Source organism: Protopterus annectens, chromosome 8.part0, assembly GCF_019279795.1.
Source record: "Protopterus annectens isolate FY-2018-M chromosome 8.part0, PAN1.0, whole genome shotgun sequence".
Classification (NCBI taxonomy): domain Eukaryota; kingdom Metazoa; phylum Chordata; order Ceratodontiformes; family Protopteridae; genus Protopterus; species Protopterus annectens.
In genome coordinates, this window is record NC_056741.1 from 270,011,284 (window position 1) to 270,035,280 (window position 23,997).

General features: G+C 40.5%; 1 protein-coding gene and 1 pseudogene across 1 annotated transcript in view; one reads left to right on the forward strand and one right to left on the reverse strand.

The window, feature by feature from the left end:
- LOC122808746 (kelch-like protein 33) overlaps positions 1–23,997 on the reverse strand; it is a 146,952-nt gene that overhangs the window by 18,777 nt on the left and 104,178 nt on the right. The window lies entirely within an intron of this gene.
- On the forward strand, positions 268–1,911 carry LOC122808218 (annotated as a pseudogene).

The window sequence follows — 23,997 nt, forward strand, 5'->3', positions numbered from 1 at the left end:
ATATTGACAATCAACACAGCCTAGAGAGGATGTGGTGCTCAGTTATTTATTTGTTTTTTTATTTAACATTTGTCAACTGGGAAAGTCTGACTTGGAACGTAGCCAATTTTCAGTGGAGGCCTGGGGAGAAACACTCCAGACGCGTGTCTTTGAATGTGGGAGGAAACCGGAGCACCCCGAGGAAACCAACAAGAATGCAGGGAGGACATGCAGACTCCACACAGAAGGCACTCCAACTGAGAATTGAACTGGAGAACCTCTTGCTGTATGGTGCAGAGGCACTGCATCCCATCAATCCAACCCCCTTCAGGACTCCAAGAGTGGCTCAAAATATTTCAGAGCTGGAGTGGGCTAGAGAAGCTTCTTGCATTAGATGAACTTTTTGACTGCTGTGAACCCATGCAAGTCAAACATATGATACAAGTGATCAAACCTCAGTTCCAAGGAGATTTTATCTCCCTTCTCCTAAAAGAGCTGGCATTGTACGTGTTGTCATTCCTGGAACCCAAGGACCTGCTGCAAGCAGCACAAACATGCCGCTACTGGAGAATCTTAGCTGAAGACAACCTTCTGTGGAGGGACAAGTGTAAAGAAGGGATTGATGAACCTTTACATATAAAATGAAGAAAGGTGATTAAGTCAGGTTTCACACACAGCCCTTGGAAAAGTGGCTTGGGCAGCGCAGTGGTGCAGCGGTTAACATTGTCTCCTCACAGCATGAGGTTCTCTGGTTCAATTCTTGAAGTACCTTCTGTGTAGAGTTTGCATGTTCTCCTTGCGTTCATGTGGGTTTCCTCCCACAATCTGCCCAGGCCTCCGCTGAAAATAGACTCTGTCCTAGTCGGGCTTTCCCGGTCAACAAATATTAAATAAATAAATAAAAGTGCTTGGACAACACAGAATTGACCTCAACTGGTGAAGGGGAGATCTGAAGTTTTCCAAGGTGGTAAAGGGCCATGATGATCATGTCATCACATGCCTGCAGTTTTGTGGTAGTCGTATCGTAAGTGGTTCTGATGATAATACAATTAAAGCATGGTCAGCACTTTCAGGCAAGTGCTTGAGAACATTAGGCGGACATACGGGTGGAGTCTGGTCATCCCAGATGAGGGAAAACATAATAATTAGTGTGTCTACAGACCGCACATTAAATGTTTGGAATGCTGAGACAGGTGAATGTATCCACACACTTTATGGACATACCTCCACGGTCCGCTGCATGCATCTCCATGAAAATGGAGTTGTAAGTGGATCTCGGGATGCAACTCTTAGAGTCTGGGATATAGAGACTGGCCAGTCTTTACATGTTTTCAGTCCAGTGTGCTCAGATGGATGAAGAGTAGTAAGCGGAGCTTATGATTTTATGGTAAAAGTATGGGATACAGAGACAGAAACTTGTCTACACATGCTGCAGGGACATACCAACAGAGTCTACTTACTACAGTTTGATGACATCTGTGTAGTAAGTGGATCACTAGATACTTCAATCCATGTCTGGGACGGGGAAACTGGGAACTGCATTCACACATTAACAGGGCACCAGTCACAGACAAGTGGAATGGAGCTCAAGGACAATAATCTTGTTTCTGGAAATGCAGATTCCACAGTGAAAATCTGGGATATCAAGACAGGACAGTGTTTACAGACCTTACAAGGCCCCAACAAACATCAGAGTGCTGTGACCTGTTTACAGTTCAACAAGAACTTTGTGATAACTAGTTCAGATGATGGAACTGTTAAATTATGGGACCTGAAAACAGGCGAGTTTCTCCGTAATCTTGTGATGTTCGAAACTGGGGGAAGTGGAGGAGTTGTGTAGAGGATCAGAGCATCAAATACAAAACTGGTCTGTGCCATGGAAGCAGGAATGGGACTAAAGAAACAAAACTGTTGGTGCTGAACTTCGAGTAGATATGAAGTGGAAGGCATGAAAAAACAGATGATGTACTTCCCTTCACCTTCACCTTCCCCTTTCCTCCCCCTGTCTGCTTGGCCTTGGTAGTACAGGAAGTTGACATGGGACAGTGGTTCACATGGTGGAAGAAGCCAAGTTCCATAGATCCTGAAGAAAGGGGCACAGAGGAATGATGCAGCTGTGAACAATGCATGCTGTGTCTTGACAAGCTGCCCTTTTGACATGGACAATTTTACAACACAAAAAGGCTTTATCAGGTCAAGCTAGGTGCAGTTTATAATTGCACCTGCTATTGCACAGCTCATCAGCAGTAAATATGCTGTAAAATACAAGTAATAATAAATAAAATGCTCTTTCTAAGCAAAGTGAGCTGCTTAGCATCAGCTCAAGAATGTTTGGCTTGATTTTCAAACCAGGAGAATTATCTGCTTCAGTAATTTTGTTTTTATGTTTTGTTTTTTCCTAGTCTTAAAATGTTAGTAAGGCTTACTGTGAATTTTAGTTTTACATACTGTTATCACACATTTTTGTTTTCCACGCCTAACATTGCCAACATCAGTCATTCACAGTATTAATGTGTTATTCTCTTTTTGTTGCTTCAATATATTACACATTTTGTGCGGGTAAAGGGGGGACAGAGTCACTCTGCAGAGGTAGACTGCCATGGTTTTGTAAGCATGACTTCTCTAGGCTGGGTCAGCCCTAAATTCTGGTGCTGAAATATGGGTCTCCAGGTCAGAGAATGTTGTCCCATCCCTGTACTGTATTCCCAGTGGCCAAACCTATTTATGCTGCTAAAAGATTTTTTTTTAACTGATGTGATGTTTTATTCCCCGGCAAAATTCCATATTTGTTCTAGTGTGGATGTGATGAAGAAAAATATTTTTGCCACTGAAACTTGAGATAGCTGTGCCTCTAAGAGGCTTGGAAAGTAGTAAGGTCTAAACACAGTAGAAGAGTGAGTTTGCATACAGGTAAAAGATTGATAGTGTGCACAAAGCCTATTGTCTTGTTTCTGGGCAAAATGAAAACACATTCCTATGGGCAAAGCTCTCGCAGCCTGTTCTGTGGGGAAATGTTTCATTTTTTGTGAGAGCTGTGGTAAATGGAATGAAAGCTTGTATAAAAACTGGCAAAAATGGAAAAAAATGGGACAATGTAGTTGCTGGATAGTCTTAGTTCTAACAGTATTGAAGTAAACAGCTGTTACAGTTTTATTATTGCAGTGAGCTACTGACAGCAAAAACCTTTACGGCTTTATGCAGTGAAAGTAGCTCAGGTTACAGTTTTTATGAAATTCTCAGAAATAATAAAACCTCATTTACCAAAAGCCTCATCTCAAAGCCAAACTGTGAAAGTGGTTGAACACTGTATTAAGCATCCTTGTTTTCTCTCTTTCGGAGAACCTCTTGCTGTGAGGTGACAGCGTTACCACTGCAACACTGCACCACTGTGCCGTGCAGTAAAATGCAGGCATCATTAAAGAGGTATTATAAAATCACCACCTTATATGAAGTTCAGCAGTACAATGAGGCTTCAGGGAATCTTTTTACAGAATGCATCAAATTGCATCTTGGGGAGAAACAGGAGTCTTCAGGGTTGTGACACCCCTGCACTGGCCCAATAATCAAGGGGTCTCAATCCTTATCACTGGTAACAATGGGAATTTCTGAAGTACAGGCTAACACACAAGGTCTTTGGCTAACAAAGTTCGCAGATGACTGCAAACTAGAAGCCATAATCAAAACTCCTGATGATGTGGACATCCTACAAAAGGGCCTCACTGAGACAGATGCCTGGTGGCAAAGCCATGGCCTCAAGCTCAATGCCAAAAAGTGCATTGTCATTCCTTTTGGTAAAAACTCTGTACCCATGAACTACCACATAGGCGGTAGTCTACATAACACCAAAAGTGTGATAAGAGACTTTGGGACACAGGTGGACAGTAGTCTCTCCTTTGATAATCACATCGCCACAGTAGTCAGGAAATACTTCTATGTTACAAACCTCATCACAAAAGGTTTCTCATCCAGGAAAAAAGAGGTCATTGTTCCCCTCTACTCATCACTCATTAGAGGGACGTTGGGAGGCGTACGCACTGTACTGATTTCAGTACAAGTTCTTTAGAAGAGGTGGTAGCTGGGGTAGCTTTTTTAATTAATGAAAATTTCCGATTGGCCCCCTTTATTCTCAATTATTTTCTGGCCTTTTTAAAAAAATTTTCATTGGCAATTTCCACAGATGTCATCACGTACTCGATGATGTCAGCATCATGAACAGCCTGTCGGAATTCGGCTCGAGGGGTGTGACTGCTGAATCACTGGCTTGTGTTTATGTTTGGGTAGCAGCAATGTTTGTCTTGGATGTCAGGTGCAGCAGCTATCCTAAAGGTAAGTGCAGAGCAGCTTAGACTATGGGTGTCATCTAGTTTTATGTATAGTGTTGTCAGGTTTTATTTTTCTGTATTAGTGCTGACATTGATATTTGGTTGCTTTCACTTGCCTTTAAAGCATATTTATTGTTGCCAGCTGTATTTACCCTTGTTGTGCTTCCAGTTGTTTAGCAATGCTAACATATTGCCTGATCATGGCAGTTGTTATCAGTTGTTTTGAGCATTGAATTTGTATGCATTTCGGTATTTTTAGATGTCAGAAATTGATTAGTCAATTCTGCCTTAAATCCGGTGACAGAACTGTTTTAGTGCTTTACTTTTGGAGGGATTTGCTCTGTCTATGGGTATTCAGGCTTAATGGCCCCTATGCAGATGTCGTGTGACTTTATTGAAGGGCTGCATTCATGGTTTAGTACATACAGTCTACAAATATGATGGCTTCTGGACTGGTGGTTAAGTTTTCATGTTACAAAGGTTTCATTATTTACTATACTGTCATGATAGGTTTATTATGCCCGGATATGCTTTTAAGTGTTTAACGTTTTGCAGTATTCTAGAGCTATGATTACCAACCAATTGTTTTAGCAGTGTGTGATTGGTCAGATTTATGTATTTTAAGCTGTGATTGGGTACAATTTTTACAATTATAAATGTAGCCGTGTAAGTTACAGTTTGTGAATATATTTTTTGTTGTTATATGGCTTGCAGTAATTAGTTGCTTAGATCAACTTTCAGCTTAGGAGCTTATGTGTAAGCTGTTTGATATTTTGGTTCTACTTCTACGCGTCATAAGCTAAGTTTTTAATTATGGCATTTTATTCTCTATTGTGAGTTTTTATCCAATACTTAATTGTTGTAGTAGATTTTAACCAATCAGCTATCTTTCATTATGATCTGTTGCTTTGATATTACTATTATAAACAGACAGCCTTGAGTGAGTTCACTTAGCATGAGTTTTTGATCTTTTTACATACGTTACTGCATTGGTTTCATCTTTTAAGGGCTCTATAAGTTCTCAACATATGGATCAATTTTACTTTTCTAAAGTATTAGGCCATTTAGACTTTTAATGGCTAGGTTCACCCAAAATTGGATAAGAGTTTAATGGTGATTTTAATGGACAGACTGCAGCAGGGCACCAGGCTCACTTACTACTGTGTGTATGATTGTAAATATTTGAATTGAAGTGTGTCTGAGTATTTGATTTGCAGGGTCTGCTTGTACTGTATGCAACTATTTGATTTGCAGGTCCGTTCTGCTTCTTATTTTCATTTACCGCTCACCGCGCATTTGAATTATCAGTTCCGTTCAGTGGTTCACTCCTTGACTCAGGGGAGAGGGTGTGTGTGCGTGCAACTATTTGATTTACAGGTCTGTTCTGATTTACTACTTAAACTCTGCATTTTACTCGATTACTGCATTCTCCTTTATTACTTAAACTCTGCATGTGAATTATTCAATTCATTGAGTACAGCAGGGCACCAGGTCCACTTATGACTGTATGTAAGTATTTAATTTGCAGGTTCTGAAGTGTCTGAGTATTTGATTTGCAGCCGGCTCTGCTTTAAATTTGTACTTTGTGGGCAACTATTTGATTTGCAGGTCCGTTCTGCTTTACAATTTCATTACCACATTTAAATTATCAGGTCCGTTCACTACTTTGACCTGGGGGGGGGTGCGACTATTTCATTTGCAGGTCCATTCTGCTTTACTACTTAAACAGCCCAAATGTAATCTTTATCCGCCACTGGCCAGATGCTGAGATACATTTTCTTTGAATGTGGGTTTCAATGCTGTTTCAATGAGTGTGAGTTTCAAGGGCAGAGAAGTTTTAATGCTAAGTCTAGTTTCATTGTGAGACTGCATTGCTTTGTTTAACAGATATTTATTGGTGTTTGTGCTGTAAAATGCAAAATAAAACATTTTTGGCAAATCATTTAGGAATGAAGTCACTAAATAATGACAGACATTAAGTTTCAGATGTCATAACCTTCAGAAAAATGCATACTAAAGCAAGACCTGTTATTCTATCAACTGTCTTAAGTTTATACAAAATCAATTTTTAGTACTGTTTGCATGTTCCCCCAATATATTTGGCCTTGTCCAGATTTCTTGCATTAAGAGGTTGAGAGGTATGTGCAAATAAATTGCTTTATAGAATTAGGAATATCCAAACCTCTCAACTGTCCCCAATTTTGCCTCAAAATGTTGCTCTCCCCCTAATAATCCCTCAGCAAAATAGCAATTTTGGAAGAAAACGTGGAGGGTTTACAATTATAAATAACCGTAATGATCAGAGTAATATATTACTTTTATTTCAGAAATGCATGTAGATTCTCTAATTTTTTCAGCTGCTCAAGTTAACAGTGCTAATATTAAAAAGGTGTCCCTTCTTTGATAGGTTCCCAGCTGTATTGTGTGGCAATTTTATATTTTTGCATCACATTTTTGGTCCGTTTTTCATAAAATTGTGGTTTTCTGGCAAATTAGTGGCAAATCATTAAAGACTGAAGTTAGGAAATAATGGCAGACATTTGAGTTTCAGATTTCATACCTTTCAGAAAATTCATACTAATGCAAGACCTACTACTATTCTATTATCTTTCTAAGTTTATAAGGGCAATATTTAAAAAATGTCCCTATTTTTGGGCCTTTGCCTCAGTTTTATTTATGGGTTTGTTGCTCTAAGAGGTTGAGAGGTATTGTGTGTGTGTGTGTGTGTGTGTGTGTGTGTGTGTGTGTGTGTGTGTGTGTGTGTGTGTGTGTGTGTGTGTGTGTGTAAGAGGTAGGTAGCATAACTCTCAACTGTCCAAATTTTGCAGAATGCCCAGATTTTTGCCCCATTGTTTTTGTCTGTTCCTCATAAATTTTGTGATTTTCTAGAAAATCATTGAAGGCTGAAGTTACTAAATAATGACAGACATTTGAGTTTCAGACTTCATGTCCTTTAGAAAAATTCATACTAGCACAAATCCTGTTATTCTAGCGACTTTCTAAGTTCACAAGAGCATTATTTAATATCTGTCCCTGTTTATTTTAGGCTTTGTCCATATTTCTTGCACTAAGAGGTAGGTAGGGTTGTGTGTGTGAGTAAAACACCCTAGTTAGGGGTAGCAGGTGGTTAGTAATTTACTGAACCTCAAAACCTGTACCTTAGTTACAGAAGACAAAAGCATGAATCCTCTACCGCAACTATCATGCTGCATTTTTCAAAGAACTGACTTTCAGGTTCATTTTCAACGAACCGAGTTTGAGTGAATCTATATTATATTACTTAAGAGGCATTACAGCAAATGCCTCTTTATCGACACTAAAAGAGCGAACCATGAATTACGAGAATGGCCGTAGCTTGGCTGGGGGGGGGTAGCTTGGCTGGGGGAGGGGGGTAGCAGTTTGAGAGCTGTGAGTACAAATTTGAAAATCCTAGCTACACCCCTGCATTAGACCCATTATAGAGTACAATACCCCTTTTGGTATGTACCTCACAAGACATCTACAACAACTGGAAAGGCCACAGAAATACCTCACAAAGAGGATTACCAGCCTCAAACAGATGCCCTACTCAGACCATCTCAAAAAACTCCAGCTTTACTCTGTCACTTATCGTCTACTCAGAGACGATCTCTGCCTAACATACAAAGCTATGTCAAACCCAGAGCTGTTGGACATGCTCCACTTAAAGAAATCCCAATCCCACTGAGCCACACGCTCTAGGGACCTAAACCTTGACACCACAATAAACAGAACATGCTGGAGGATAGATTCCTGTCCCAGAGACTTCCCATACTCTGGAAAAAACTACCTATCTATATCAAACAAAGTTCTTCATTAGCACTCTTCAAGAAAAATCTTGATAATTGGATGGTAGATAGGAAATTCAACCCGGGGATCATTTCTGTGGCTCTGCTTGACAGGGGCACAGGGAAATAATTTTCTTGGGTGGCAAAAGCCAGGATACTGTTTGGCTAGGCTTATATAGACCCTAGGGCCAATAGCCTAGTGCCTACCTATGAACCTATGTATACAGTGGGAGGATGACAAGTACACACATAGTAAAGTTCAATTTCCATTGAGAGCACACAGAGATCACAGTTAGTCTGGGGCTAGTTTCTCCCTCTTTCTCCAGATCCCCAATAAGACTCCCCACTGGCACAGCTATAGTGTTGAGATCTCAGCTGATTGGCCAAGTCAAAACCGCCAGCACCCTCTCTATCCAACCAGTACTTCATATCCCTGCCCAAGTAGCTTATAAACACGCACATACACACACACACACACACACACACACACACACACACACACACACACACACACACACACACACACACACACACACACACACACTCTCTTTGAGATTTGATTTATATACAAACACACACACACACCTGGAGAAGGCTGGCACAGGTTTATTATCTATGTCCCCTTCTACCCAGACTACAAGGTAGTTCCAGCTGCCACCAGCCAACTCTTTATCAGCTGCTCTAAGGTCCATAACAAAGGAAGTCCAATTGTGCTGTGTAATATTGCTATTAATCTAAATAGTAGTCTGAACAAGATCAAGGCTATTTAGGAGTGGCCTGTAGAGTGTCACCAAATAGATATGCAAGTACTCTAAGATCTTAAATATGTCTCACAGATATCAGCCACAAGGATTGGTTTAAATATATTTAACAGTAAATAAATCGCAAAAGAACAAGACAATACTCAATAAGTAATCAGTTACATCAGAGTTCAAAATCACAGGAAATATTTAAAACAACATTGCAGGACAGTCTCAAATAAATAAAGAAACCATTTAAGCTATACTTTACTATATTCCTGTCTTAATCTAAAAGAGTTACTATGCCCTAAGAACTTACTTACAGCAAGACAAGATACAAAATGCACAGCCTCTCTCTGAGAGAGTTCTTAAATTAATATAAAATATTACTGCTGGGTTAGCTTGGATGAAATCACTTTTTGTGACCTGACTTTAGTTCCCAAGCTGAAAGCCCAGTGTAGCATTTGACATCTTCTTGTGAAAAATACATATCTCTCAGATGTTTGCAGATCCTGAAAGTCATAAAACAATAAAACATGTCTACATCTCAAACCTAGTAATTACTTCTATTTCAAGAACATACAAAAAACTTCCAGCTCTGGACATTGTGTCTACTACTGCACTGAAGCTGAAAGATAACAGTAATAACACAATCATTAAACAATTTAGTTTCAACTATGTTCTTGAAATTTTGCAAGTAAACTCTGTATGTTCTAGTTTCTACTGCTAAAACATATACATTTGTACAGGTATATAGTTTATATACATTTCTGTTCTTTTCCAGTAGGATACACTATGGACACATCCTTGAAGCTCAGTACTGTACAAACCTTGTAAAACACACTTTTCTGTACCTTTAGTTTAATATACACATAGCCTATAGCTCAAATACATTTGTAAGACAAGCATATGAATAATGCTGATATTTGCAAATGATATATGATTATATTCAAAATTCCAGATAGCTGGGCTAGCAGTATTTTGCTATGTCACAAGGGTAACCACCTTGGAGTATTAATTACAATAAATGTAAAGCGTGCATTCAACAGTATTATACTATGGACTGTGCAGTTTTACATGCGATAAACATAAAATACAAATGGTAGTTATGTACCTACCATAATGCTGGATCCTTTTATTCACATCCATCTGATTAGACTAATGGGTCCTTAAGCCACTTGTCAGATCTCAGCTAGCAGTACTAGTGTGCCAGCCTTGAGCTCCTTTAATTGTTGTCTCCCCATAGTTTCATAGGTTCATGGGATGTTGCTAGGCTATTGACTTGAAGGTCTTCACAAGCTTAGCCGTTAAATCCTAATATAATACTAGATGAGAGATATCATCTATGGTCAAAGTTTTTCTAGCAAGAGTTACCCATGTCCAGGTGAGAAGCCATGGAAATTATCTGCAGAAATGTATGATTTCCAATCCAGTCATCCAGGTTGCACTTAAACAGGATGATGGTTATGGTCAGCTTGATATGGATTGGAAGCCTATTCCAGAGGAGTGGCAACCTCTGAGAGATGTATCTGTCTCTCCAGCAGGACCTGTTTATGTTGCAGACTAGAATGAGGTCCCTGGAACTGGTGACTCTAGTCCCATTTGACTTACGGCTGTGCATCATTTCCATTAGATTTGAGTCAGAGATAGACCTGTAACCCAAACATTAGTCAACGCTAAGTAGTCTATACGCTACTGAGTACAGTGACAGCAACTTTCGGTTTGTCCATATAAGACAGGTGCTGGAGACCCTGACTTTTCTTATATAGAAATCTCTGAGGTCTCTCAAGTTAATGCAGGTGTATGGTATGACACATACCAAAGGTAGCATTATATGCAATAATAGGCCAGATGAAGGATTAGTACAAGGGGGTTATAAATTCTTTTGCTTGTGAAGTAATGCTGTAAGTGACATGGAATGCCTTCCTCACCACAGTAGACACATGGTGGTCAAAGCTGTCACAGTCAACTTGTGTTCCCAGGTTTCTCACTACTGAATTGATACTTAGGGTATTATTGCTTATTTTATAAACAGCAGGAACATTGTTTTTACCAACGGGAATGATGATGCATTTTTTAGCATTTAGTTTAAGACCATGGCTTTGGCACCAATCATTGGTCTCTGTAAGCCCCTTTGGAAGTACGCTGACATTGTTATGGGATTCAGTGATAGCACCCACAGCCCCTCCATTTTGGCCTGAACTTCTGAGAAGTATATGCCAAACAAGAGGGAGCCCAGAAGTAGCCTTTATGATACCCCAGTGGTGACAGGTCTTCTGATGGAGATAAAGTCTCACATTTTGACTGAGTGTTGCTGATCTGTGAGCAAGTTTGCAAACCACCAGACAACATAGAAGTTGATATTTAACTGGGTTATTTTATCACTGATGCACAAATGCAGGATAATATTGAAGGCCTTTGCCATGTCACGAAAGGCTGTGTGTACAGCTTTGCCTTCTTCTATGGCTGTGGTCACATTCTTAAAGAAGTCCACCAGGTTTAGCAGGCATGACCTGCCCTTGACAAAACTGAACTGGGATGGATACAGGGTTTGGAGGTCACTTATATCTTTATTTATGAGGTCCATGATGATTCATTACATTTCCTTACAGAGGAGGCTGGTTAAACTTATGGGTCTATAGTTACCCGGGTCAGTTGCCAAGCCACACTTGTTGGGGAGGATAGCAGTTGCTCTTTCCTATTCATTGGGAACAAAACAAGTACTCAGGCTCTGCTTGAATAGAGTGCCTAATGGAGCAGCTAGCTGTTGTTTTAAAACATTAAGAATGCTGCCTGGAATGCCATCTGATCCCATGGAGGCTGAGTTCTTAGCCTTGGAGAGAGCATTGATGACTTGCTCTTTGGAGATGCAGGGAGGAGGAGATGATGAAGACATGGATTGTGGTATGCTTGCAGGAGATGGGGGTGAAATTTTCTCCAAACCTGTTTGCTAGCAGGTTTTCAATTTCTGCAGGGTCAGTATGTGTGATGCCATCCACAATTAGTTCAGCAGACATCTGAGTCCTATCTTTAAGGCTGTGGACATAGCTGAAGAAGGCCTTATGGTTATCCTTGGCTATGGTTGTTAAATTTTTCTCATAGCTGCTCTCTGAAGATTTTACTAGTTGTCTTATTTGCTTGTTTATGCTGAAGAGGGTGCTCTTCCAGCTCTGGGATCTCACTTTTGTATTTTTAGACAGCAGCTTCTTCTGCTTATTGTACAATTTCTTAATGCTAGGTGTCAACCAGAATGGTTTATTTTTTTTCTTAAGGATCTTGCTTTAATTCTATCTGGCACATCTGTGTCTATACATTTGTGTAGATGTTTATACAGGGCATCAGTGTATAACTTAGTATAGCTGTCAGTGCCATCTATGGAAACTGGAGCTTGGAAGTCAATTATACCTTCCCTTAGGAGGGTATAGTTAGCTTTGGTGAATTTTGTTAGTTTGACTTCTCCTTGGGGAGTTCTGGTGCTATTGCTACTTCAAAAATGACTGATTTATGATCAGATTTAAGCAGTCTTGACCCTACACTTGAGGCATTGCATCAGTCACTCATATTGGTGAGAACCAGGTCTAGAATACTGGGGCCCCTTGTGGGGTGGAGCACTGTTTGTTCCAGGGCATTTGAGTTAACAAAGTCCAGAAATTTTTGTGCAAGTGATTTTGGGCTCATATAAGTTTTCCAGTTAAAAAGAAGGATAGGTGAAGTCACTCATGACTAGGGTGTTAGGTTGTACCTTAACTGTCCCAAGTAGGTCTAAATAAACTGTGTGGACATCATGGTTCATGGAAGGGGACCTATAACTGATGATGACCTGAAAGGGGTCTTACCCATGGTAATTTGGACTTGGAGTAGTTCCATAGTGTTTTCTTGTCTAACCAGTCTAGAGATGAATTATCTTTAATGAAGACAGATACTCCACCTCCTTTGGTTCTTACATCTTCAATTTTCAGTCTGAAAGGCATTGTGACCTTGCAAGGCCAGGGTAATTTCTGCAACCTTGAACCAGGTTTCTGTGACTGCACAGATGTCAGCATCTTCCAGGGAGTGGAGTGCTTCTAGAGAGTGCAGTTTCTGAATTAAACCCCAAGCATTTAACTGCATGACCCTTAGTTTCTTTGTGTTTGATGTTTTCATGACAGGAATTTTGTTGCTGTGGCCTTGCTTAAAGAAGGCATTATGGGGGAGACAAGTGCCTTAGCCAGCGAGCAAAAGCCTAGAGGTGCCAGTTGAAGACCATCTCTGGCAAAGCAGCATGGTCTATCCACCATGTCATCCCAGACTAACAGGAACTGGATGCTTTTAGAATGACACCAGAAACAAGCCAATTATTAAAGTCAATCATTTTTTGTTTATATTGTGGTATCATCCAAGGCAAGGGAGATACCCATCTGTGACCCATATGCAGAGAGCTCAATCGCGTCGCTCTTCATATAGTCCAGAGAGGCATATTTCAAATTGTTCTCACCAACATGAACTATGACAGAGTCATAACAGTACTTGCTGAGTGACTTGAGTGCATGTGTGATCTGGTGAATCCTTGCACCAGACAGGCAGCTGACCGTAACCTTCTCCTTGTTCAACCTGGAGAGTGGTGAGTCTGTATGTCTCACTATAAAGTCACCTGTAACTAAAAGACTTGGAATAGTTGCACAATGCCTTAATGGCTTATTTGGTGAGACATAGGTGCTAGTGTTTTTAGGTATATTGGGTGCTTTGTGTGTTGTGTTAGGTGTAGCATGTTTGTGTTTTGGAGGTCTCTGGTGTTTAGGTAGGTTGCTGGAGAGAACCTTTGCATATGAAGGTTTATGAGTTGGGTGCATATTATGAATAGGAGTTGTGGTGTGTTCTCTGACAACCTGTTTAGTGTTGCTGTTCTGCGCATGAGAGAGCAGAGATTCCTGATTCTTAGTATAAGAGCATCTGTCGCAAAATGTACTTGAGTGATTTAGGAGTAAGGAGTTGTCAGTGTACATGAGGTAGTTGCTACACTGCCTCAAAAAAAAATGTCCTCAAGGCTGGCAGGAAGAACAGAGGAAAACTGACAGTCCATAATGCAACATTTGAAACGTGTATCTCAGCAGATAAGGAGTAAAAAAGATGGGGGTATCAGTCAGGGAGCTATTTTAGGGTGACTAACCTATGGTGTGTACAGTAGGAGGTTTATAAAAGAGGGGATCTAAAGGGTCTGATCTTAATAGGTAAAAGATAAAATCTCTGCTGGGTGATTCACTGAACAGCTGAGAGCTATTCCAGAACTGCTCTGCTAGATAGCAGCCACTTCTAAGGGAAAATACTTCTATTGACTCTTTTGCATCTATTACCACCAAAAGTTACCCCCTCTGCAAGGTGATGTGTGATGGTGCATTATTAGCAAGCAAGATCAAAGCAGCTAATACAAAAAAAAACATGAAAAAGCTCAAACTGAGCCCTGCACCAATGAAATAGCTCAAACTGACCCCTAAACCAGTAAGCTTTAATTAGATAGTCCTACTGTATGCTCCTGCCATGAGGGTACAGGCGGGGCTTCTCCAAAAATATGTTCCCTGGTTTTTAGTGTTCAGTCTACAAACAGAACTGAATTTAGCCAGTCTGAATCCAGTCTGTACTACGGTCAACAGAAGTACAATGGGACAATAGAAATAAAGAAGGATTTTTTTTTAATGAAATAAGCAGCCGTGTAAATGCTGCATAGTTTTTTCTTGAATTAATAATAGCAGCAGAATAGAACAGCAGAAGCATATCTTTTCTTAAATTAAATAAAAGCAGCAGTTGGTGTGAAATTCAAAGTGCAATAAATGTAGTAGTAAAATACAGTGCAAAGCAGCAGCAAACAGTAGCTTTTTTAAACTGCTGAAGTACAGTCACAGTATATAAGAGAAGTGCAAAGAAAAAATACTTATATGTCTTTTGTGAGTTTTCCAGCTCAGAAAGACCAAGTAAATACCTACAGCCACTAGATGAATAATCCCAGTCCTCCTAATTTAGAATCACAGTAAGAGAGTTTCCTGAGTGAAGTGCTACCACAAACAAACTTAAAGATATGGATACAGCAGTGTACCTTATACAGCACATAAAAGTGTGATTATTCAATAAAAGTACTTCACTTTGTATAAAAACAATAGCCATTCAGTTTATAAAGGCACTAAAAACAAGATATGCTGATTAATAAGTTCTCCAGACAATAATGCTATATGCAAAAATCTCAAGTGTTTCCTCAACCTAGCCAGACCCGGCTACTTCCCATGCACTAGAAGGAAGACCCACTGACCTTGATGAGAAAACAAGTGCTTGCTAGAGTGTAAAAGTACACTACTTTATCAAACAGCTAGATAGATAATGAATTCAGATGAAGTAAATCAGTACAACAGACAATAGGAGGCAAAATGCACATAGTGCACTAGTGTGTGAATGCATATAATACACTAGTGTGTGAAGCTATCTCAGACTGAGATCGTTCCAAGGAATAAAAGCAAATTTTATAAATAGTGGCAGAACTGATGTCAGATCTTGTTCAGGTCCTACAGAATAGCAATTTAGGTGGGGAAAGGAGGGAGGGTTGTTGCACTGGACAGGCATGGATAGGTTACGATAGGTACATAATTACTGTATCCTAATCATCCCCTCTGTTTAATCCAACTGATGTGTCAGAATCCCCATCTAATGGACATCTGGGTGGAGTCATGACAAGAGACTGTTGAGTACAGTGGCTCCAAAGGAAGCCCTAGACCTCCAGATAGTATCTAATTTTTAATCCTTACTGCTGCACAAATCTCATCAATTGAGGGATTTCTGAAGAAGGCTGTGGAAGTGGTAACAAACATTGTGGAACAAGCTTTGAGACTACATGGTAAGGAATGATTATGACCTAAGTAAATGTATGATATGCAATCAGAAAGTCATCTAGATACGGTGACATTAATCACTCTTGAAACTAACTTGTTAGTAGCAAATGACACAAAGAGTTGTGAATTTTTCTAAAGGGTTTAAAGGGTTTGGTTCTGTGCAGGTAGAATATCAGTTGTCTGTGTGCATTCAAAGTATGTAAAGTATATTCACTTTTATTGTAAAGGTTTGGAAAAAAATGCTGGTAAATGGATGGGCTCATTTAGGTTTGCATCAGTGGCCACCATGGGGACAAATGAAGGATTGGTACATAAAGATATCCTGCCCTTGTGAAAATCCTCATAGGGTAAACAGAAGATAGAACAAGTTACTCTAATACCCATCTTGCTGAAATGATAGCCACAAAGAACAATATTTCCAGGAAAGAAACTTCTAGGGTAGAGAATATTCTGGTTCAAATGGTGACTTAAAAGCTTCCAGTAATAAACTAAGATTCCATCAATGGTTCCCTAATTGGAGAATGAAGGAGGAAAATGCCTTTGAGAAAGGCTTTGCAGAATTTATGAGAAGCCAACAAATGGGCATCAAAATGTGAGTGAGAATTTGACATAGCCGATAACTGCACAAACTGGAACCTGAATCAAACACTCCTACCAGGTAATGTAAAATGTCTGGAGTGGAAGCAGTATGAGTGCCAATGTTCTGTACTGCTGCACAGAGTGCAAAGCATTTCCACTTACCTAGGTAAAGTTTACAGGTAGATTCTTTCTGGGATGTCAATAAGATCCTGGACTAGGTAGGGCCATTATGGGAAATGGACAAAGCAGGCAGTTAGTCTGAGGTTGTGTAGATCCAGTTGAGGGTTCATGGGTGGGTGGGATTGCAGATCCTATCTCGGATCTTCTAACAGCTGAGGGGACATCTCTGATGTAAGGCCTTAACAGGCGAAACAAAATTTGCTTGGGCTAGTATGGGACAATGAGGATTATGGTGCCTTTGCATCTGATCAGTTTCTGGAAAATCCTGGCAATCAACAACAAAGGGGAGTATGTGTAAAGCAGCCTGTGAGGCCATTGTTCAGCTAGACCATATCTTGGGACTGTCCCTCTCAGGGGATCAAGGCAAAGAAGTTGCTGCACTTGGTGTTGGATGGGGAAGCAAAGAGGTCACAGCAAAGCTGCCCCCTACATCAAAATATTTGATGTGCTACATCTGGATTGAGAGGCTACTTGTAAGACATCAGGATGAATATGCTGAGCCTTTTAGCAAGACATTTGGACCTTTTGGGAATGTGCATTGTTATTAGAAAGTAATGCAAAGTAATTGACTCTTGTCCACTTTCATGGCTTCCCAGTTTAAGGGATATTATCTGTTTCCTTCCTGCTTGTTGATGTACCAAATTACTGTCATATTGTCAGTTTGGCTCAAAATCACTCTCAGAGGTAAGAAGTCCTGTAGTTCCTGCAACACAAGGAGTACTACTTGTATTTCAAAGACACTGATGTGATGAATAACCTCTTGAGAACTCCATAACTCTTGGACAATCAATTTCTTGTAATGCCCCCACACCCCAAGGAGGAGTCATCCATGATTACTGCTGCAGTAGATGGTGGTAAAACAAAGGGCCTTTTCAACAGAACGTAGGGGGATGTTAACCGCCATCATAATTTTTCCTTGCAAGGGCTGTTTTTAGTAATGGAAGTGGAACGTTGATATGAAACCTGAGACCATTAAGCCCTGAATAGCCACTGAAGTACTTTCATGTAAAAACTAGCAAATTACACCATCAGAATGGAGGAGACCATTTACTCCAGAGCTCAGAAAAATAGACCTACTGGTGGACAATCAAAGTGGAGTATGGTCTGGATGGCATTCCCTGATGACTGAGTCCTGTCCTGAAGCAGGAACACTATGCAGATTTCTGCATCCAGGTGGCTCTCAGTGAACTTAATAGCCTGAGATGGTTGAAGAATGGACTTCTCATAGTTTATGGATATGCCCAAGGACAGACAAAGTTTGACCATATAGTTCCTCCTGTTGATCAATTATACTCTAGTAGAGCGGCAAGGGGACAGTCATCCAGATTTGGAAACAGCTGAATCCCTTATAGCTAGAGATGCACGGCTACCATAGCCATGTACTTGGTGAACTCCTGGAGTGAAAGTTGAGGGGCTGTGGTGAGACCAAAGGACAGGGCCCTAAACTAAAAGTAACTGGCTCCCAGGTGGAAGCATAGAAATCACCTGGAGAACTTGGCTATTTTGATGTGTACAAACAATCCTGGAGAGTGACAGAGCATATTAAATTATATTTCTATAGGCAAGGCAAAGTTGATTGCATCTTGACCATCCTGGTTCTTCTTTACATAGTCGGATAGCTGGCTGAAGTCCAGAACAGGCATGAGGTTATTATTTTAATTCAGAACCAAAATGAATCTTGAATAGAATCCTGACCCTGTCTGATCTGGAAAGACCTCTTGGGTGGCTCTTTTTTTGAAATAGAGAGAGATAATCTCTTTTTCTTCTGCCATTTGTTGATGAGGTGGCACATCCAGAGGTGGACATCTGAACTGGGGGTGGCACTTGGAAAAGGGAAATGTGTAACCTCTGGAAGTATCCTTTATATTCAGGAATTCTGTGTGGTGGCCATCCACTTAGGAGAGTAGGGGGATAAATGACCCCCTTCAGGGATGATGAGGTTGCCTGTTGGAGAAAGATCCTCAATATCCCTAATTCTGCAAACTACCTCACCCGCTAGCTCTATGTCCATTAAAGGGGCCACCTCTGCCATGACTGCCCTTGTCAGATGTGGATTCAAAATTTGAAGCCTGACTTCCATAAGCCATAGAGATTTGGGCCCCTTTTGGTTGCTATTTTGTGATCTTTAAGGTAATCAAATCTGACTCCTACAACAGAAAGCATTTTTCTATCTTGCTGACACATCTGCATCTTTCTCCTTCCCATAAGGACCAAAGAAAGGTAATCTTTGATAGAGGGCATCTGCAAAGGATGTTTTAAAGTCATCCCCAAATTGACAAAGGCAAAGCTAGGTTTGACACCTCATTGTAATGCAAGAGCTTCTCCAATGGCTGCATTATGCGTGAGCCTTATGAAGTGATTATTTATATACAACATCGCATCTAGACCTGCCTCCAACTGCTTTCTGAAATCACATGTGGGAGGCTAGTACTTGCTGCACCAAATCTCTCCGGAAATGATTCATGTCAGTGGTATAGATCAAGGCCCTAAGTGCATAGTTGCCTAAAGTATATGCCTGCTTCTTTAACCTAACCATGTCCATAGAGTCCTTACTGGGCAGATGAACGGTAGCTTTGTCATCTGTCAGCTCCTTTTCGCAGCCACTGCCACAATAATGGCATCTACCACAACACAGTCAGGTTTATCTTATTTCTGTCTATTGTTTCTGAAGTGAAACAAACTTGTTTTTTTTCTCTTCTTCCTGCTAATTTAAATGACACAGATCATCTTTAGTGCTATATTGCTTGCTTTTCTTCCTCAGATATTTCACTTCTTAGTCAAACTATCTGGGTCTGTCCTCACACTGTAAACAGCTGTGCAGTGGATTCTGTCCAAATACTTCATGCTGGAGCCTTATCATAGGAAAAGCAAGGAAACATTTAAGGTGCATTTCCCACTAATCCTGCCAATTGTGCTTAGTGTCTTACACTCTTACTTTTTCTTTTTTGTAGCCATGTTATGGCAGGAGGTACTTCTATGGCTACTCTTTGCTTGACTCTTCCTTTCAAAACACTTGAATCTCAGTAGGTACATTCCCTTTAGGGTAACTCTACCCCATTAAAATGGTGAAACAGTATACACTGCTTTAGCGTCATACAATTATTGGCATTGCCTCTTATCTCCAAGATCTCATTTGTGAATTACTTATGCATTTGTACCTACCCTTTTTGAGCTCAATGCTAGACACAGGCCTTGATTGATTAACTCCTAAACCACTGGGACTTGTATTCTTCTTCACACCCCTCATATCCCCATTTCTACAGCCACCCCCTGACCACCCATTATATTGCTTCTGATCTCTACCCACTGCCACACCCTCAAGGCACACCTCTTAAAAAGACACAACTATAAAACCACATATACAGCTTATCTCTCTAGCCTCATAGTCAGTACTATAATGTTACTGGAACTCTTACCTCCCAGTTACAACTTCCTGTACAAACACTGCACACATCCAATCAGTAATATGTTTCTGTATCCACAACTTAACCCTGTTCTACCTTCTTCCTCATTTCTCATCACCTCCCTCACCCCCTACTACCAATAACAAACATCTTCATAAAATAATTACACAGCCAATCATCATATCACTATGTATTACCCCTACTTCCATAACTTCTTCACCAACAAACCACTACCACAACCCCAGTAATCAGACCAAAACTATTTCCCAACTCACCACTGTCAGGATCACTCTGCTATATGATTACTAAGACTCAGAAAAAAAAATTATCTCTGTCCAAAGACCAAATACCTCATTTAGATTATCCTCTATAATGTTTATACTCCTTCTTAAGAGTAACATTGAAGCCACCACAGGTCTTTTCTCAACATCAGAATTACTCCATTCTTACACTGGCATGTGCCCTCCTCAATGCATGCATCATTAGAATCAAGCTAGGTTGCATAAGTGTTTTTATTTTCTAGCACAACTCAGACAAACTAACAGTCACAGAATCTTGGGCCAAAAAAGACTCCCCCAAGTTCCAACACTTTCTAACCTTCTACAATTACATCAATGATGCCAGACCAGGCAAAAGATCAGGTGGAGGCTCTCTTATATTCTACAGAAATAACCCAATCCCAAAGGTCACCATCCAAGGAAACTCCTCCTCAGACTCTGGTCCTAACTGTATTCTCATAAAATTTCCAACTCACAAAGGCAAACCACTACTGATTGCTACAGCCTATCTACCACCATATGCTTCCCTAGATAAACTTAAATATCTCATCCCTAACATTCTTAATAGCTGTCCTAAAAATGATAACATAATCATTCTAGGTGATTTCAATCTTAATGATTTTGCCCCTCTTTCATCTCACACAGGTAGTTAGTTTCCTAGCAGACCATGGACTCCTTCAACTCATAAAAGAACCAGCGATACATAACCTCAAGCCATCCAAACACCCCACACTCGACCTGATTATTACACACATACCAAACCCTATTGCTGACATATAGATTCTGCCACCATCGTTAAGCGACCACTGCCCAGTCACCTTTACAATTGTCAACCATCTTATAAAACTACCACCAATATTAAAAAGCCATTAGAAACCAGAGTAGTACAAATATAGACAAACTGAAAACCTTTCTTACAGCTTATAACTAGAACCATTTACCCCCTTACATGATCCTATTACAGCAGCTGTAAACCTAACCAATGCTTTGCTCCAGCTGCAAGAAAATTTCTTCCCCCTTATCCACAGGATTTATATACTCACTGAAACTGAATGGTTATCCACTGAACTCAAACATCTTATAACTCTAAGAGATGAAGCATGGCAAAACTGGAACTAGACCTAGCCAAGAAGTCCATCAGAAGGCACAGAAGAAATATCCAAAGAAATAAATTACCATCTTATATTCCCACATATACATTTGAAAAGATGTTAGCCTACTTACAGAAAGAAGACCTCCTCATGATAACTTGTCTACAAACACCATTAAATGTGAAACAGTAAAATTACTCCAGTGCATTTCCTTAAAGAATTTAGCAATCTCCCATCGATAAACTCCTGACCTCCCACAGATTATTCATTGCCCACCCCACCACCATTCATCCCCGTCTTCCACTTCAAATGCATATGTCCCAAAGAAGTCTCTATTCTACTTGAAAATATTGCCACTGACACCTCTCCTGGATCTGACAACATAAACCCTGGTTCATAAATCACTGCTAATGCTGAGAGCATCTATGTTTTCCTCTCACCTACATGTGTAATCTATGTTTTACACAAAACATCATGCCACAGATTTGTAAAACTGCTCTAAATGACACCCCAAAGCAAACCAACCCAAAAGAAACCTCTCGCTTCTGTCCAATATCTATCCATCCATTTCTGGTCAAACTTCTTGAAAAGATAGTCTACATCCAACTCTCCCTCCATGTCCAGCAGTACTACCTTCTCACTCTCAAAAAATAAATAAATAAATAAAGATAGATTCTAGCCTGGACAAAATACTCTGACAGGATTTTGGTCCCTAACTGAAAACAACTTGCTAGACTCTATTAGTGGCCTCCTTACAGGTCCCCTATGTATAAATATGACAAAGGCATTTGACTTCATTGACTGCTATCTTCTTCAAAACAAACTAATTGAAATTATATGGTGATAGTCCATATGTCACTCCATGGTTTAAAAATTAAGAGACATTTTAGAGTTAAAATAAGATCCTCTAGATTGGAATCTGCACCTATTACTAAAGGTTCATAGGTTTGTTTCAGGCTAACGGCCCTGGAGCCTATATAGGCCTAGCCCAAGAAGTTTCCCTGGCATTATGCTGCCTATAGTTAGTTCCCATTACCCCTGTCAAGCTAGGCCACTGAAGTCATTCCCGGGATGAACTTCCTATTGCCCATCCACTCATCAAGATTTCTCTTAAAGAGGGCCAGTGGAGTGCTCTGCTTGACGTGAATGGGAAGTTTGTTCCAGAGTATGGGAAGTCTCTGGGTTAGGAACCTGTCCCCTCCAGCATGTTCTGTTTATTGTGGTAATGAGGTTTAGGTCCCTGGAGCATGTGGCATGGAGGGATTGAGATTTCTTTAGGTGCAGCATATCTAGCAGCTCTGGGTCAGACATGGCTTTGAAGGTTAAGCAGAGATTGCCTCTAAGTACGCCATAAGAGACAGAGTATAGCTGGAGTTTTTTGAGTCTGTCCATATAGGGCATGTGTCTAAGGCCTAAGATCCTCTTAGTGAAGTATTTTTGTGACTTTTCCAGTTGTTGTAGGTGTCTAGTGAGCTACATACCAAATGAGGCATTGTATTCTATAATAGGTCTAATGAGGGACAAGTAGAGAGATATTATGACCTCTTTCTTCCTGGATGAGAAACCTTTTGTAATGAGATGTGCCACATAGAAGGACCTTCTGACTACAGTGGCAATGTGGTTATCAAAGGAGAGGATGCTGTCAACCTGTGTCCCTAGATTGCTTATCACACCTTCAGTGTTTAGTGGACTATTGCCTATGTGGTAGTTCATAGGCAGCAAATTTTTCCCAAAGGGAATGACAATGCACTTTTTGGAACTGAGCTTAAGGCCATGGTTCTGGCACCAGTCATTGGTGTCAGTGAGTCCTTTTTGTAGAATGTCTACATCAGTTGGAGAATCAATAATGACTCCCAGTTTGCAATCATCTGTGAACTTGGTCAGCCAGAGTCCCTTTGTGTTGGCTTGAACTTCAGAGAAGTAGATGCCAAACAGGAGAGGACCTAGGACCGATCCCTGTGGGACACCACTTGTAACTGGTCGGTAGTCAGACTTGGAGACACTACTTTCACAGTGTGGGTTCTATCAGTGAGCCATTTGACAACCTATCTTTTGACATAGGGGTTTATGCCTAGTTTAGTGAGTCTATCTATGATCCCTGAGTGAGGGATGGTGTCGAAGGCTTGGCAAGATCTAGGTAGGCTGTGTGAACTACCTTGCCCTCATCCACAGCTCTGGTGACAGACTCAAAGAAGTCTATCAGGTTGAGTAGGCATGAGCTACCTTTCACAAACCCAAACTGCTTGGGATCCAGAATTTGGAGATTTCCCATGTCATTATTTATAAAGTCCATTATGATTCGCTCCATAGCCTTACATATCAGACTCATCAGGCTAATGGGGTGGTAGTTCCCAGGGTCTTTATTCGCTCCCCCTTTGTGGAGTGGGATGACCATAGCAGTGCGCCATTTGGTAGGAACAAAGCCTGAAATGAGGTTGTGATTGAACAGGGTACTCAGGTGTGGTGCCAGTTCACTCTGTAATTCATGTAAAACACAGCTAGGGATATTATCAGGTCCCATGGAAGTTGTATTCTTGGTTTTGGACAGTGCGGCTTTTACCTGTGTAGCTGTGATAGGGGTGAAAGGGGGTTAAAGTTCATACTGAACCTGTTGACCAATGTGTTGGCAATATCACTTGGTTCTGTATATGCATTGCCATTGTGTTGTAACTCAGAGCAGATCTGAGTGTTGCCATGTAGATTCTTTACATAACTATAAAATGCCTTGTGGTTGTCTTTAGAATCGTAGCTAGCTTTAGAGGATTTG